Source organism: Neomonachus schauinslandi, chromosome 12 (genome assembly GCF_002201575.2).
Source record: "Neomonachus schauinslandi chromosome 12, ASM220157v2, whole genome shotgun sequence".
Classification (NCBI taxonomy): Eukaryota; Metazoa; Chordata; class Mammalia; order Carnivora; family Phocidae; genus Neomonachus; species Neomonachus schauinslandi.
In genome coordinates this window covers 62,357,846-62,373,968 of record NC_058414.1, presented here as the reverse complement: position 1 = coordinate 62,373,968, position 16,123 = coordinate 62,357,846, and the positions used below count along the sequence as shown (strand labels likewise).

General features: G+C 37.5%; 1 protein-coding gene and 1 pseudogene across 6 annotated transcripts in view; one reads left to right on the top strand and one right to left on the bottom strand.

Moving 5' to 3' along the window:
- The window catches only part of BBS9 (Bardet-Biedl syndrome 9), a 475,024-nt gene that overhangs the window by 417,090 nt on the left and 41,811 nt on the right, over nucleotides 1-16,123 (bottom strand). The window lies entirely within an intron of this gene.
- LOC110580253 lies at nucleotides 2,692-3,044 on the top strand (annotated as a pseudogene).

Genomic DNA, 16,123 nt, shown 5'->3' with positions numbered 1-16,123 from the left:
CAACAAAGCAAGAATAAAGGTGAGTTGACAGAAGTTGAGAAATTTAAGGTAGAGAGTAATAATGGTAAAGATAAAATGACTAATGTGCTCGTTTTACAAAATGTGGAATCAAGGAGTTGAAAGCTGATAAAACAAGAAATAGAAGTTTGAGTATCCTTTTTGTAGGTGCAGAAATGAGCAGCAATGGAAATGAGACAGTGATATAACTGGAAGGATAAGAGAAAGAATGTGTCATTAATCAAAACACTTTGTCACTGTGGTACATCAACAGAAAAAAATTAAATATGATGAATTCAAAAGTAGTGGGTAATTACATTATTTAGAGATAAGGAGTTAACCATGAGGGGGGAAATGATGCCTTCATAAGTTTGTCTGTACTATTTGGCTTTTTATTTTTATCAAATGAACTGCACATGGTTAAAAGTTATTTTGAATGCTTCTGTGATCTTGCAAGGTTTAAAGTAGTCTATTTTTAAATATGTAATAATCTATCTTGCTAACATATTTCTAACATCTCTCACCTAAGCCGAGAAATTTCATCTCTGATTTTCTAACATCCCTACAGTGGGCTGGATATTAAGGGGTGTCATTGAACTCCCCCACCTTCAATGAAAACAGTACGTAAATGTGCATGGTGTGTAATCATTTTTTTAGTGGGAGAGAGAAGACAGGAAAATGAGTATGGGATATAATATTTTAAAAGATAGATTACTGAAAAACCAAAAGGTAGAAGACTGATTTCTATACTTCTAGCTCACTTCAATAGCAGTGTGATAAATACAAAGAGCTCAACTATTCTATAATAAGCACTATATAAATCCTAAAACTCTACCATATTAGACTTTAAAAAGCCAGAAAAATATAGCTATTGCCAGTTAATCTCAAAACTGGGGAAAATTTACAAGAAATATGGTTCTGGCATGTTAGAGGTCCCTAATTTTAGTGTCCTCATTAACTGAATAACCTATTGGGCACAACGCCTACTTACCCATATCATTTGTCAAGCTTACATTTATTCAAATATAATTAATACATACTGATTCCCCAACAGATAATCTATTCTACACACTGACATCAAAACAATATGGTTTTTAGGAAGTTGAGCAGGAGAAGCAAAGAAAGAGTAAGGGATGAATGATGGAGCTAATTTTCCAAGTTTCAAAAGAATTTGTCACCATCTTTCAAAAATAAAAGAACCATTGATTGGGTTCCCAAATTATATTATGTGTTGATCAATTCAAGAACAGCCTAATACTGCTGAGAAAACCACAGAATAACAGGATTTTGAATAATCTTTCATTGAAAGGCCAAAGTTAAACATCATATTCCTTAAGAGAACTAGCAACAGTAGACATATTAATAGTGCTAGGCACTGTTTCTAATATATCAGGGCCCACATTAAAACCACTGCTAAAGTCTAGAAATGGTCATAACAAATCTTCAACCTTACAGCATAAAAGTCACTTGATAATTTCTTTGTCTAACACCTAATAAAATTCATTCTTCCAAAATCGTGGAAAAGCTAAGCACAGTCCTCCCTTATTATAAAGTTTCCTGTTACAAAGTTGCATGCTTTACACATATGTTATACTTTATTATTTTTTTAAAAGCCCTCCTTATAACACCCTCTTTGTTGTAATACTCAACATACTTTGCCTCTAGGCTAGATATATAATGAAAGCAAAATGAATTCAGACAGATTGTTGAGGAAAAAAAGCTAGTTTCATTTTAGTAGTCTTTCTAAAGTCTTTTTTCTTTCCTGTAGCTTTTCATCATCTCAATGTTTTGTTCCCACTGAACATTTTCCTTTTCTTTTTACATATTTCCTTTGGTAAATGAAAGATGATAGATTGTTAAAACCATTTTGTACTACCTTTGAAACGAGAACTTTTAATCTACAATTCCTGCCTTCCAAAACCTTGTACAAATTTCATCTTTAAGACAATGAACTGTATAGGACTTAACCAGCTGCAAAAAGCCATATGAAATCTTAATTTTCCACTCACTTATGTTCATAGTCCCCTAAAATCATGAATATAACTTTCCAAATTAGATTTAGGAATACTTCTCAGTTATTGTTTCCATATTAAATAATACTGTCTTATTTTAGCAAAAATCTAGAAATGCTTTCTTATTCATAAATTTCAATGTAAGGAAATTTGGCATTAAAATCTTGCTTATTTTTAACTTAGGCAGAAATACAGTTCAAATTAATATAATATGGGGGCCTCATTCTGATATACCAAGCTTAATCATTTCTGATATTCTAAATTAACCAGAAGTGACTTAAATTATGTACTATATGAAATACTGATGGTACAAATTTTATATCTTTAGAAGTTGAAGAGGTAAGTACACACAATACTATTCTTCCACATAAAGCATGCCTACTAATATTAGAACTCTATTCTTGATATTCTTGAGTATCTTAAAATTTATAATAGTGAAAAAAATTGGAAAAAAAGTTAGCAATATAATTCTTAAATAATCCTACATATGTATAACACTTTAATATTTACTGTCCACATAAAGAATTATATAAGAATGTTCACAGCAGTTTTATTCACATTAGTAAAAAAATTGGAAACCACCCAAAAGTACATCAAAAAGAATCTAGGCCATTGTTGTTGTGGTTGGTGCACTGAGCTCCACAGCTCCGAGAGCCGGCTGCATCCCTTCCCCGCCACCGCCATGAAGTGGATGTTCAAGGAGGACCACTTGCTGGAACACAGGTGCGTGGAATCTGCGAAGACCTGAGCGAAATATCCCAATCGGGTTCCAGTGACTGTGGAAAACGTCTCAGGCTCTCAGATTGTTGACAATGACAAACAGAAGTATCTAGTTCCATCTGACGTCAGTGTGGCTCAGTTCATGTGGATCATCAGGAAAAGGATCCAGCTTCCTTCTGAAAAGGGAATCTTCCTGTTTGAGTGTAAAACAGTCCCACAGTCCAGCCTAACTATGGGACAGCTTTAGGAGAAGGAAGAGATGAAGATGGATTCTTATATGTGGCCTACAGTGGAGAGAACACTTTTGGCTTCTGAGGGCCAACACCAGGCGAGGTGCACCATTCCTGCTTGCGTATCTTGTAAATAGCCATCCATTTTCAGTTACCAGACTCTACACATAGACCTATTAGTGCACTTGTAACTGGATTTATTTTTTAATATATTAGAAGGTTCTGTTTCCTTAGATTAGTAAATTAACATACAGAGTTTTGTTATGAGTTTTCCTTTTTGTGTACTGTCCTCATGGCTGTACTCTCCAGGGAACTTGTTCCTCTGAAAATCATATTTAATGAAGATACTTCCATATTAAAGCAACGTAGGCAGGGTATTATAATGAAAGGGAGGGAGATGATGCATTTCTTCTGGATTATGTTTGAAGTGTTAAAGATGGCTCAGTGTTAAAAGCACCCAAATTAAATCCTTAGCAATCAGAACACTTGTTTCACTAGATTTTGCCAACTGCCAATCATGTTGGACTGAGCTAATCTGTTCCTCTTTCTGAAACTATTAAGGTAAATAATTAACAATTAAACTTCCTCTTATAAAGGCAAAAAAAAGATAATATACTTAAAGTTTATTGTATATGTTATTGTGTGTGTGTATGTCTGTGTGTGTGTATATATACACACACACAGACATACACACACATACTTATATGTGTGTGCAGATAGATAGATATCCTCTACACAGAGTACTACTAATGTACTCTTAAAATAACTATAACCTGGTAGTAGTCAACAAACATTTGTTTTTCATATTAAACATTAACATATATCTCTACCCTGTGTTTCAGAATTTAAATTTGCAAGCAAGAGTTTCTATGTAGATTGGAAAAGGGTTACTGAATCAACTTAATTCAAGAAATACTGGGGAATGGGAAGGACTGTTCATTTCCCTTGGCAATATGTTTGGTAGATGAATATTTTAAACTGTTGGAACATTTTATGTCACAGTGTCATTTAAATAAAGTAGTTTATGGTAATCATTTTCCTTCTCAATTGAGTAAAATATTTAATAGCTTAGTTATTCCACTGTTAAGAAAGGAACCATGATGAAACATATATATAGGTCAAAAATGGCTGTCAAGTCCTATCAAAACTACCATATTTAACCTTTCTCTCGTCAAAGGCAGTCCTGACCACAGACATTTCCATAACACTTTTCCAGCCTTGGCATTCAGCCACCATGAAAGAAATTATTTTTTTCAAACAACACCAAGAAACTTAAAATATTCTGTTTAGCCTTTCTCCTCTTAGCCACAGTAAGCAAAGAGGCATTTAACCACCAAATTTCTATAGTATATATAGAGAAGGAATCAGAATTCACCTTTCAGGAAAAGTAACAACTTTAAATGATCACGTAAAAAACGAATTTGCAGACTACAGGGAACCCTCTTTATAACCTTCCCCCAGGAACTAAAGGTTTTATACAATATAATATACAGGAAGACACTGTTTGAAAGTAACATTGTTTTATGGGTCTTGAACCAGAGATTTTATAAATGAATACCATATATATGAGAAAACCCAGCACAGGATGAGAATCAATCCTATTATCCCCTTGATCTTCCGACTTCTCACTATGGATCCATAAAGGATCTTAAAAACAAATGAGGGAAGTTCTCCAATATTATAAAATACCTAGCCTTTAATGCCAAGGCAAGGAACAGGAGCCAGCCCACCATAGGGATCCTTTTCTAACATTATTCTCTAACATTTCAACCGTATCTGTTAGAAAATAAAGGCCATATGGCTCACTGGTGAGACAAGGGTTATCAAAACATTATCTGTTGATTCCCTATAAGGAAAATAGCATTAATCTTTTATTAGTACTAATAGCCCCACACAGAAAAGCAAGACTGTGTTCTGGCTGTTCATTCACCCCAGCTGAGCATATCAGTTCACTCTCTGGATGACTATCAAAGAATCCAGACGGCTTTGGGAAGCACAGCCTCTCAGCAACCACATGTGGCCACTAACACATCTCCTTGGCAGACAAGAAAAAAGCCTCAGTTTAGACAATTAGAAGTTATTTGAAGGCTGAGGATCTGATTATCGAGGGTTGCCTCAAGATGAGGCAAAAGATGACTTACTTATTCTTCAGTTCACTGTTTTCTTTGGCGGGCTTTTTATTCCAAAGAATGCATGAATTTTTATTTATGTGACAATATAATCCCATACAAGCTTATAGAAGTCATTTTGTGATTTGAAAAATATTCCACCATGCTCATATAAATTATTAGTAAAATCTGTTCACCTTCTTTACTGACAATTATATTCCAAACATACTGAACCTTTTATATACAGCATTTTCTCTCCACTTCGGTCACAAATTTGGGACTACTGTGCTGTCAGACCTTTATAATCCATACCATGCCCATATTATGCCTACATTCTAACTTTCAACTTTCCTTGATAAAAATTCTACTTTCTTGAAGTTTCATTTGTTGAAAAAAATCAAAGTAAAACAAAAGAACTGTAAGAGTTCAAGGAAAATGAGCTCTCACAGACACAGAAAGAAGAGAGATAAAAGGGTTAATGAGAAGAAATGTCTTTTATACTAAATATCAGAGAATTTAATTTTTGAAAACTAAAACCTTTTTGACTTGTGAATATTATCACAAGTACTCAGTAATTTTGAATATCACATTTTATGCAAAAAACATTAATAATAAAAGGATGAATAATAGAAACAAAACTCCAAATCACTGAAAAAGCTCATTATTTCTACTGGTAAGCTTGACTTGCATAAATGCTGCCTCACTGGTATATGGGGAAATAATGTGAGTAAAGGTAAGCCCAGAGGCCCAAGTAATCACCTCCACATTTACCACTATGGTAACTACTATATCCCATGCACTATAGTACTTGGTCAACATGCGTTTGTGAAGGAAGAAAACAAAACTCAGAAGGTGGCTAGAATGAGTCCACTGGGCTAACATTTGTTTCCAAAAAATAACCTTGAAAGCCTGATGTGTATAACATCAGCTCTGTACAACCACATGGCAATTTTGGTTCATTCACCCAACAAATACTATGTGCCAAGGACTGTGCAAGACATTAGATACGTGGTGAACAGAAGACATGGTCTCTGCCCTCACTAAGCTTACAGAAAGGCCTCCCTCTCCTTCTTGAAGAGTTCACATTGACCCTCTCTTTAACTAGCAAGAATATGAACTAAACAAAACAAGCACCAATGACAGGGTGATATGGAAGGCTGCAAAACAAAAACAAATTGAGAACTAAACAAAACCCAGCAATATATACACATACATGAAATACAACATTATAATAATTGAGAAACAATTTGTTATCAAGTGAGATACAGTTGTAGTGTCATCTACCAAATCTCAAATAATCAGTGGATGATCCATACAATATGAACAAGATGTAAAAGGAACAGATCTAAAATGACACTCAGAGACTATTTCATATAGGGAAATCTCAAATTTCATTGAGCAAAAATCATTTACAAGTGATAGTCCAAGTATATAGACTGAAAAGGGAACCTGAAACGGCAAAGTAGCAAAAACAAGCAGAAGGCACTGATGACTGTCAGAAGTGCTGTTGTACATGCTCCCCATCAGTCTCAGAGTACTGATACAGGGTACTCCCCATCCACTTGCAGACAGTTACCAGACATCCTGAGCTGGGACTGGACACAGCCCTCAAAGAGGCTTTCCCATAATATAAAATATGCACAGGCTTAAAATCACTGTATGAAATATTTTACCATTTTAAAGGAAAGGCCAGTTTGATTTGGAGTTTAAGAATTGACAGGTAAAATATATCCATCACCAAATATTTAGGAATATCATATAACATGCTATTTTTCTTTTTTCTTTTTTTTTTTTTTTTAAGATTCTATTTATTTATTTGAGACAGAGAGAATGAGAGACAGAGAGCATGAGAGGGAGGAGGGTCAGAGGAAGAAGCAGACTCCCTGCCGAGCAGGGAGCCCGATGCGGGACTCGATCCCGGGACTCCAGGATCATGACCTGAGCCGAAGGCAGTCGCTTAACCAACTGAGCCACCCAGGCACCCCGCTATTTTTCTATTTATAGATAAACCCAAGTAACATGGGAGTTTTTTTCTGTTTGCTAGTAAATCCATGTTTTCAACTGATGCAAACTGAAGACCAATATTTAATAAATTCTTCAACTGACTTCAAGATACATTAAGTAAAAGCTTTGCTAAAAAATATATCTATTTCACATATTTATTGCCATTACTTACATACATATTATATAGCACCAGACTTCACATGATAAACATATTTTTCAATGACTGTGCCATTTTAATGGTGAGATAGCTAAATTCCAGAAATATAAAATTACTCTGAGTTAACTCAGATTGGAATATTCTAGGCTATAGTCTATTTATTGCACACTGATATGTTAATGGTGGGTATATTTGGAAGATGGTGCTAAATCATTTATTTCCTCTTTTCTACACATCCACATGTTTAAAATATTCCTTTGTGAACATGATTACTTTTATAACAAAAGTATACACATTTTGGCGTGGGGAGTATTAAAGGAGGAAAAGATGAAGTAAAATCATGCCCTATATCACTTCAAGTTTCAATTTATCTATTAAGAATTTGGAACATGCCGCCAAATTTAACACAGACTAAACCCAGAACTAAAAACATGACAAATGGCCTTGCAAAGCATTCGATTAAACTGAATTACAACAAATTTCTAAATATGAACAAACATTTGGAGCAATTATCACCCCACAGTACAGCCAGAATGAGACTGCATGCAGCCCAGAGCAAAGCACACGCTTCAACTGCTTATCCCCTGCCTCCTCCAGTTCACATAAACACCTCATGGCACACTCAAAGCACCACTGCTTTCCTCTCCTGGCCGTTGTAAAGCAGCACCCCAGGAAGGTTCTAGGAGAGAAAGTGAACTCAAAAGCAAGATGGACATTTACAGTGTGTTGGCCACCCAGTAGCTATTTCACCCTCTTCTGTTAACGTTATATACCTGAGTTAAAGGTGGCGCCTATATATTGGCCCCAAGTTGTTCAGGTCCTCAGAGCAGGCTGACCATGAATGTGAACTCAAAGTCCACAGATGACAAACTTAAATTTTTACACTTCATTTTCTTCCATTATAGCCCAGATTAGCATATTTTTAGTCATTTATAGTGTGCCTACTTTGCATATTCTGCAAAAATGCACCCAACATCTACTAGCCATAGATGAGACAAATCCTGGAGCTACAGAAGTCACTGTTGCCCTCCACAGCTTCCAGACCAGGACTCACCATCTTGCATCTGAGCAGTATCACCTACACATATATGCCCCACTCAGATTTCCCTCTCCCCAGGGAGTTTCCTTGCCTACTTCCCCCTCTAGGTGGTGGTTCCCTGCCATGGTCTCTGGAAAATCTCCTTCAGTGAGGGACTTCCCTTCAATGCAATCCTGTCAAACCACCACCCAAATAAAGCTCACTGGGGGCTACTGACATCTCATAGTCATGCCTTTTTCTTTGATCAACTCCAAAATCCTCAAACTCACCACAGTTACATACAGAAATTGAGAGGTATTGGTTTTTAATGGTAACATTTCTTTAAGTCTGGAGTTGTCTATTACCTGGTAAGCTCAAAATATAAATATCCCCATGAAAAACAAAAATTAATAATCAAGAAAACTAAAACTAAACTCTGATCCCAGGGATCAGAGCGGGGAAGCCAGCTGCAGAGACAGAGCCCAGGCGTGAGCTCTCAGCTCAGGGTTGCCATAAACCGTGATCCGCGGCACAGTCGGGCCATGCTCCTCCACCAGGGACCCAACAAGCGGCAGATCCAGGGAGACTCCCCTTTTTCCCCGGGGAGGAGCGGAGCGGGAGCGCACCACAGGGATCTGCGGGGTTTGGAGACTCCACACGGGGTCAGGTGCCAGAGATAGAAAAGTGCGGCCACGGGCCAGGGGAGCACGGAGTGCGGCCGGGGACCGGGGAGATGGGAGTGACTGACGGCTTTTCTCTGGGGGCTCACTGAGGAGTGGGGCCCCGAGTTCTCGGCTCCTCCGGGGCGGTGATTGGGAGGCCGCCATTTTCACTCTCCGCCTCCAAAGCTGTACGGAAAGCTTGCAGGGAACAAAAGCTCCGAGAGCAAACCCGAGCAGATTACTTAGCCGGGAGGGGGCAAGGGCGGGGCAATTCCGTCTCCGGCAAAGACTTTTGGAAACCACGGCAACAGGCCCCTCCCCCAGAAGATCAGCGAGAACAGCCAGCCAAGACCAAGTGTACCAATCAATGAGAACGGCAGAACTCCAGCGCTAGGGGAATACTGCACATAGAATTCATGCTTTTTTACCATGATTCTGTAGTCTTTCAAAGTTTTTTTTTTAACTGTCTTTTTTTTTTTTAATTTTTCTTTTTCCCGTTTTCAACCAACATCTTATCAATCCCTTTTTAAAAAAAAAAAAATTTTTATTTTTAGAGTCAAATTCTATCCCTTCATAGTAGTTACCCATATTTTTGGCATGTTTATATAAGTTGTTCTCTCTTTAAAATTTTGAGATAGTTTCTTCTAACAGATCAAAATATACCCTAAATCTCTAGTGTATGGTTTTTTTTCTACTCCCCTACCTGATCACATTCTCTCCCTTTTTTTTCCTTTTTTTTTTAAATCCTCTTCTTTCTTTATTCAAACTTCTTATCAATTCCTTTTATAAAATTTTTTATAATTTCCATCTTCACAGTCATATTTCATCCCTTCATCATATCAACCCTTATTTTTGTACATATATAAGTTTTTCTTTCTTTAAAATTTTGGGAGGCACTTTCTTCTAACAGACCAAAATACACCCAAAATCTAGTGTGTGGCACTGATCTATGTACCAGCCTGATCATATGTGATCACATTCTGGTTTTTTTGTTTTGTTCTGTTTTTGTTTGTTTTTATCTTTATCTTTTTCTTTTTTTTCTTTTTCTTTTTCTTTTTTCTCTCTTTCCCTTTCTTTTCCCACTGCTTCAGGTCTTTTCGGATTTGTTTAGAATATATTTTCTGAGAACATTGTTACCCTGTTAGCATTTTGTTCTCTCATTAATCTATTCTCCTCTGGACAAAATGACAAGACAGAAAAAATCACCTCAACAAAAAGAACAAGAGGTAGTACTGACTGCCAGGGACCTATTCAATACGGACATTAGTACGATGTCAGATCTAGAGTTCAGAATCATCACTTTAAAGATACTAGCTGGGCTTGAAAAAAATATGGAAGTTATTAGAGAAACCCTTTCTGCAGAAGTAAAAGAACTAAAATCTAACCAAGTAGAAATCAAAAAGGCTATTAATGAGGTGCAATAAAATATGGGGGTGCTAACTGCTAGGATAAATGAGGCAGAAGAGAGAATCAGTGATATAGAAGGCCAAATGATGGAAAATAAAGAAGCTGAGAAAAAGAGAGATAAATAACTACTGGATCACAAGGGCAGAATTCGAGAGATAAGCGATACCATAAGACGAAACAACATTAGAATAATTGGGATCCCAGAAGAAGAAAGAGAGAGAGGGGCAGAAGGTATATTGGAGCAAATTATAGCAGAGAACTTCCCTAATCTGGGGAAGGAAACAGGCATCAAAATCCAGGAAGCACAGAGAACCCCTCTCAAAATCAATAAAAATAGGTCAACACCCGACATCTAATAGTAAAACTTATGAATCTCAGAGACAAAGAAAATCCTGAAAGCAGCTCGGGACAAGAGATATGTAACCTACAAGGGTAGAAACATTAGATTGGCAACAGACCTATCCACAGAGACCTGGCAGGCCAGAAAGGACTGGCAGGATATATTCAGAGCACTAAATGAGAAAAATATGCAGCCAAGAATACTATATCCAGCTAGGCTGTCATTGAAAATAGAAGGAGAGATAAAAAGCTTCCAGGACAAACAAAAACTAAAGGAATTTGCAAACACAAAACCAGCCCTACAAGAAATCTTGAAAGGGCTCCTCTAAGCAAAGAGAGAGCCTAAAAGCAACATAGACCAGAAAGGAACACAGACGATATACAGTAACAGTCACCTTACAGGCAATACAATGGCACTAAATTCATATTTTTCATTAGTTACCCTGAATGTAAATGGGCTAAATGCCCCAATCAAAAGACACAGGCTATCAGACTGGATTAAAAAACAAGACCCATCGATATGCTGTCTGCAAGAGACTCATTTTAGACCCAAAGACACCCCCAGATTGAAAGTGAGGGGGTGGAAAACCATTTCCCATGCTAATGGACACCAAAAGAAAGCTGGGGTGGCAATCCTTATATCAGACAAATTAGATTTTAAACCAAAGACTGTAATAAGAGATGAGGAAGGACATTATATCCTACTTAAAGGGTCTATCCAACAAGAAGATCTAACAATTGCAAATATCTATGCCCCTAACATGGGAGCAGCCAATTATATAAGGCAATTAATAACAAAAGCAAAGAAACTCATCGACAACAATACAATAATAGTGGGGGACTTTAACAATCCCCTCACTGAAAGGGACAGATCATCTAAGCAAAAGATCAACAAGGAAATAAAGACTTTAAATGACACACTGGACCAAATGGACTTCACAGACATATTCAGAACATTCCATCCCAAAGCAACAGAATACACATTCTTCTCTAGTGCCCATGGAACATTCTCGGGAATAGATCACATCCTAGGTCACAAATCAGGTCTCAACCGGTACCAAAAGATTGGGATCATTCCCTGCATATTTTCAGACCACAATGCTTTGAAACTAGAACTCAATCACAGGAGGAAAGTAGGAAAGAACTCAAATACATGGAGGCTAAAGAGCATCCTACTAAAGAATGAATGGGTCAACCAGGAAATTAAAGAAGAATTTAAAAAATTCATGGAAACAAATGAAAATGAAAACACAATTGTTCAAAATCTTTGGGATGCAGCAAAGGCAGTCCTAAGAGGAAAGTATATAGCAATACAAGCCTTTCTCAAGAAACAAGAAAGGTCTCAAATACACAATGTAACCCTACACCTAAAGGAGCTGGAGAAAGAACAGCAAAAAAGCCTAAACCCAGCAGGAGAAGAGAAATAATCAAGATCAGAGGAGAAATCAATGAAATAGAAACTAAAAGAACAGTAGAACAGATCAATGAAACTAGGAGCTGGTTCTTTGAAAGAATTAACAAGATTGAGGGCGCCTGGGTGGCTCAGTTGGTTAGGCGACTGCCTTCAGCTCAGGTCATGATCCTGGAGTCCCGGGATCGAGTCCCGCATCGGGCTCCCTGCTCGGCAGGGAGTCTGCTTCTCCCTCTGACCCTCCCCCCTCTCATGTGCTCTCTCTCATTCTCTCTCTCTCAAATAAATAAATAAAATTTAAAAAAAAAGAATTAACAAGATTGATAAACCCCTAGCCAGACTTATCAAAAAGAAAAGAGAAAGGACCCAAATCAACAAAATCATGAATGAAAGAGGACAGATCACAACCAACACCAAAGAAATACAAACAATTATAAGAACATATTATGAGCAACTCTATGCCAGCAAATTAGATAACCTGGAAGAAATGGATGCATTCCTAGAGATGTATCAACTACCAAAACTGAACCAGGAAGAAATAGAAAACCTGAACAGACCTATAACCACTAAGGAAATTGAAGCAGTCATCGAAAATCTCCCAAAAAACAAAAGCCCAGGGCCAGATAGCTTCCCAGGGGAATTCTACCAAACATTTCAAGAAGAATTAATACCTATTCTTCTGAAACTGTTCCAAAAAATAGAAATGGAAGGAAAAATTCCAAACTCATTTTATGAGGCCAGCATTACCTTGATCCCAAAACCAGACAAAGACCCCATCAAAATGGAGAATTACAGACCAATATCCCTGATGAACATGGATGCAAAAATTCTCACCAAAATACTAGCCAATAGGATCCAACAGTACATTAAAAGGATTATTCACCATGACCAAGTGGGATTTATCCCTGGGCTGCAAGGTTGGTTCAACATCCGCAAATCAATCAATGTGATACAATACATTAACAAAAGAAAGAACAAGAATCATATGATCCTCTCAATAGATGCAGAAAAAGCTTTTGACAAAGTACAGCATCCTTTCTTGATCAAAACTCTTCAGAGTATAGGGCTAGAGGGTACATAACTCAATATCATAAAAGCCATCTATGAAAAACCTACAGCGAATATCATTCTCAAAGGGGAAAAACTGAGAGCTTTCCCCCTAAGGTCAGGAACGCGGCAGGGATGCCCACTATCACCACTGCTATTCAACATAGTATTGGAAGTCCTAGCCACAGCAATCAGACAACAAAAAGAAATCAAAGGCATCCAAATTGGCAAAGAAGAAGTCAAACTCTCACTCTTTGCAGATGATATGATACTTTATGTGGAAAACCCCAAAGACTCCACCCCAAAACTGCTAGAACTCATACAGGAATTCAGTAACGTGGCAGGATATAAAATCAATGCACAGAAGTCAGTGGCATTCCTATACACCAACAACAAGACAGAAGAAAGAGAAATTAAGGAGTCAATCCCATTTACAATCGCACCCAAAACCATAAGATACCTAGGAATAAATCTAACCAAAGAGGCAAAGGATCTGTACTCAGAAAACTATAAAATACTCATGAAAGAAATTGAGGAAGACACAAAGAAATGGAAAAATGTTCCATGCTCATGGATTGGAAGAACAAATATTGTGAAGATGTCAATGCTACCTAGAGCAATCTACACATTCAATGCAATCCCCATCAAAATACCATCCACTTTTTTCAAAGAAATGGAACAAATAATCCTAAAATTTGTATGGAACCAGAAAAGACCCCGCATAGCCAGAGGAATGTTGAAAAAGAAAAGCAAAGCTGGCAGCATCACAATTCCGGACTTCCAGCTCTATTACAAAGCTGTCATCATCAAGACAGTATGGTACTGGCACAAAAACAGACACATAGATCAATGGAACAGAATAGAGAGCCCAGAAATGGACCCTCAACTCTATGGTCAACTCATCTTTGACAAAGCAGGAAAGAATGTCCAATGGAAAAAAGTCTCTTCAACAAATGGTGTTGGGAAAATTGGATAGCCACATGCAGAAGAATGAAACTGGACCATTTCCTTACACCACACACAAAAATAGACTCCAAATGGTTGAAAGACCTCAATGTGAGACAGGAGTCCATCAAAATCCTAAAGGAGAACACAGGCAGCAACCTCTTTGACCTCAGCCGCAGCAACTTCTTCCTAGAAACATCGCCAAAGGCAAGGGAAGCAAGGGCAAAAATGAACTATTGGGACTTCATCAAGATAAAAAGCTTTTGCAAAGCAAAGGAAACAGTCCACAAAACCAAAAGACAACTGACAGAATGGGAGAAGATATTTGCAAATGACATATCAGATAAAGGGCTAGTATCCAAAATCTATAAAGAACTCATCAAACTCAACACCCAAAGAACAAAGAATCCAGTCAAGAAATGGGCAGAAGACATGAACAGACATTTTTCCAAAGAAGACATCCAAATGGCCAACAGACACATGAAAAAGTGCTCAACATCGCTCGGCATCAGGGAAATCCAAATCAAAACCTCAATGAGATACCACCTCACACCAGTCAGAATGGCTAAAATTAACAAGTCAGGAAACGACAGATGTTGGCGGGGATGCGGAGAAAGGGGAACCCTCCTACACTGTTGGTGGGAATGCAAGCTGGTGCAGCCACTCTGGAAAACAGTATGGAGGTTCCTCAAAAAGTTGAAAATAGAGCTACCCTATGATCCAGCAATTGCACTACTGGGTATTTACCCCAAGGATACAAAAGTAGGGATCCGAAAGGGTACATGCACCCCGATGTTTATAGCAGCAATGTCCACAATAGCCAAACTGTGGAAAGAGCCAAGATGTCCATCGACAGATGAATGGATAAAGAAGATGTGGTATATATATATATATATATATATATATACACACACACACACAATGGAATATTATGCAGCCATCAAAAGGAATGAGATCTTGCCATTTGCAACGACGTGGATGGAACTGGAGGGTATTATGTTGAGCGAAATAAGTCAAACAGAGAAAGACATGTATCATATGACCTCACTGATATGAGGAATTCTTAATCGCAGGAAACAAACTGAGGGTTGCTGGAGTGGGGGGTGGGGTGGGAGGGATGGGGTGACTGGGTGATAGACACTGGGGAGGGTATGTGCTCTGGTAAGCACTGTGAATTGTGCAAGACTGTTGAATCTCAGATCTGTACCTCTGAAACAAATAAGGCAATATATGTTAAGAAAAAAAAAAAGAAGAAGAAGAAGGTAGCAGGAGGGGAAGAATGAAGGGGGGAAATCGGAGGGGTAGATGAACCATGAGAGATGATGGACTCTGAAAAACAAACTGAGGGTTCTAGATGGGAGGGGGGTGGGAGGATGGGTTAGCCTGGTGATGGGTATTGAGGAGGGCACGTTCTGCATGGAGCACTGGGTGTTATGCACAAACAATGAATCATGGAACACTACATCTAAAACTAATGATGTAATGTATGGGGATTAACATAAGAATAAAAAAACTAAAAAATTTTAAAAAATAAAAAAACATAAAATAAAAAAAAATAAAAAGATATATTCATCCCTATGTTTATTGAAGCATTATTTACAATAGCCAAAATATGCAAGCAGCCCAAGTATCCATTGATAGATGAATTGATAAAGAAGATGTGGTATATATATACAGTAGAATATTATTCAGCCATAAAACAGAAGGAAATCTAACCATTGGCAACAACATGAATGCGTCTAGAGAGTATAATGCTAAGCGAAATGTCAGAGAAAGTCAAGTACCATATCATTTCATTCATATGTGGAATTTAAGACACAAAGCAAATGAACAAAGAAAAAAGAGACAAACCAAAAAACAGATGCTTAACTATAGAAAACTAACTAACGGTTACCAGAGGAGAGTTGAGTAGGATGGGTGAAATAGGTAGAGGGGATGAAGAGTGCACTTATCTAAATGAGCACTGAGTAATGTAGAGAATTACTAAATCACTTTTTTTAGTTTTTATTTAAATTCCAGTTAGTTAACATATAGTGTAGTATTAGTTTCAGGTGTACAATATAGTG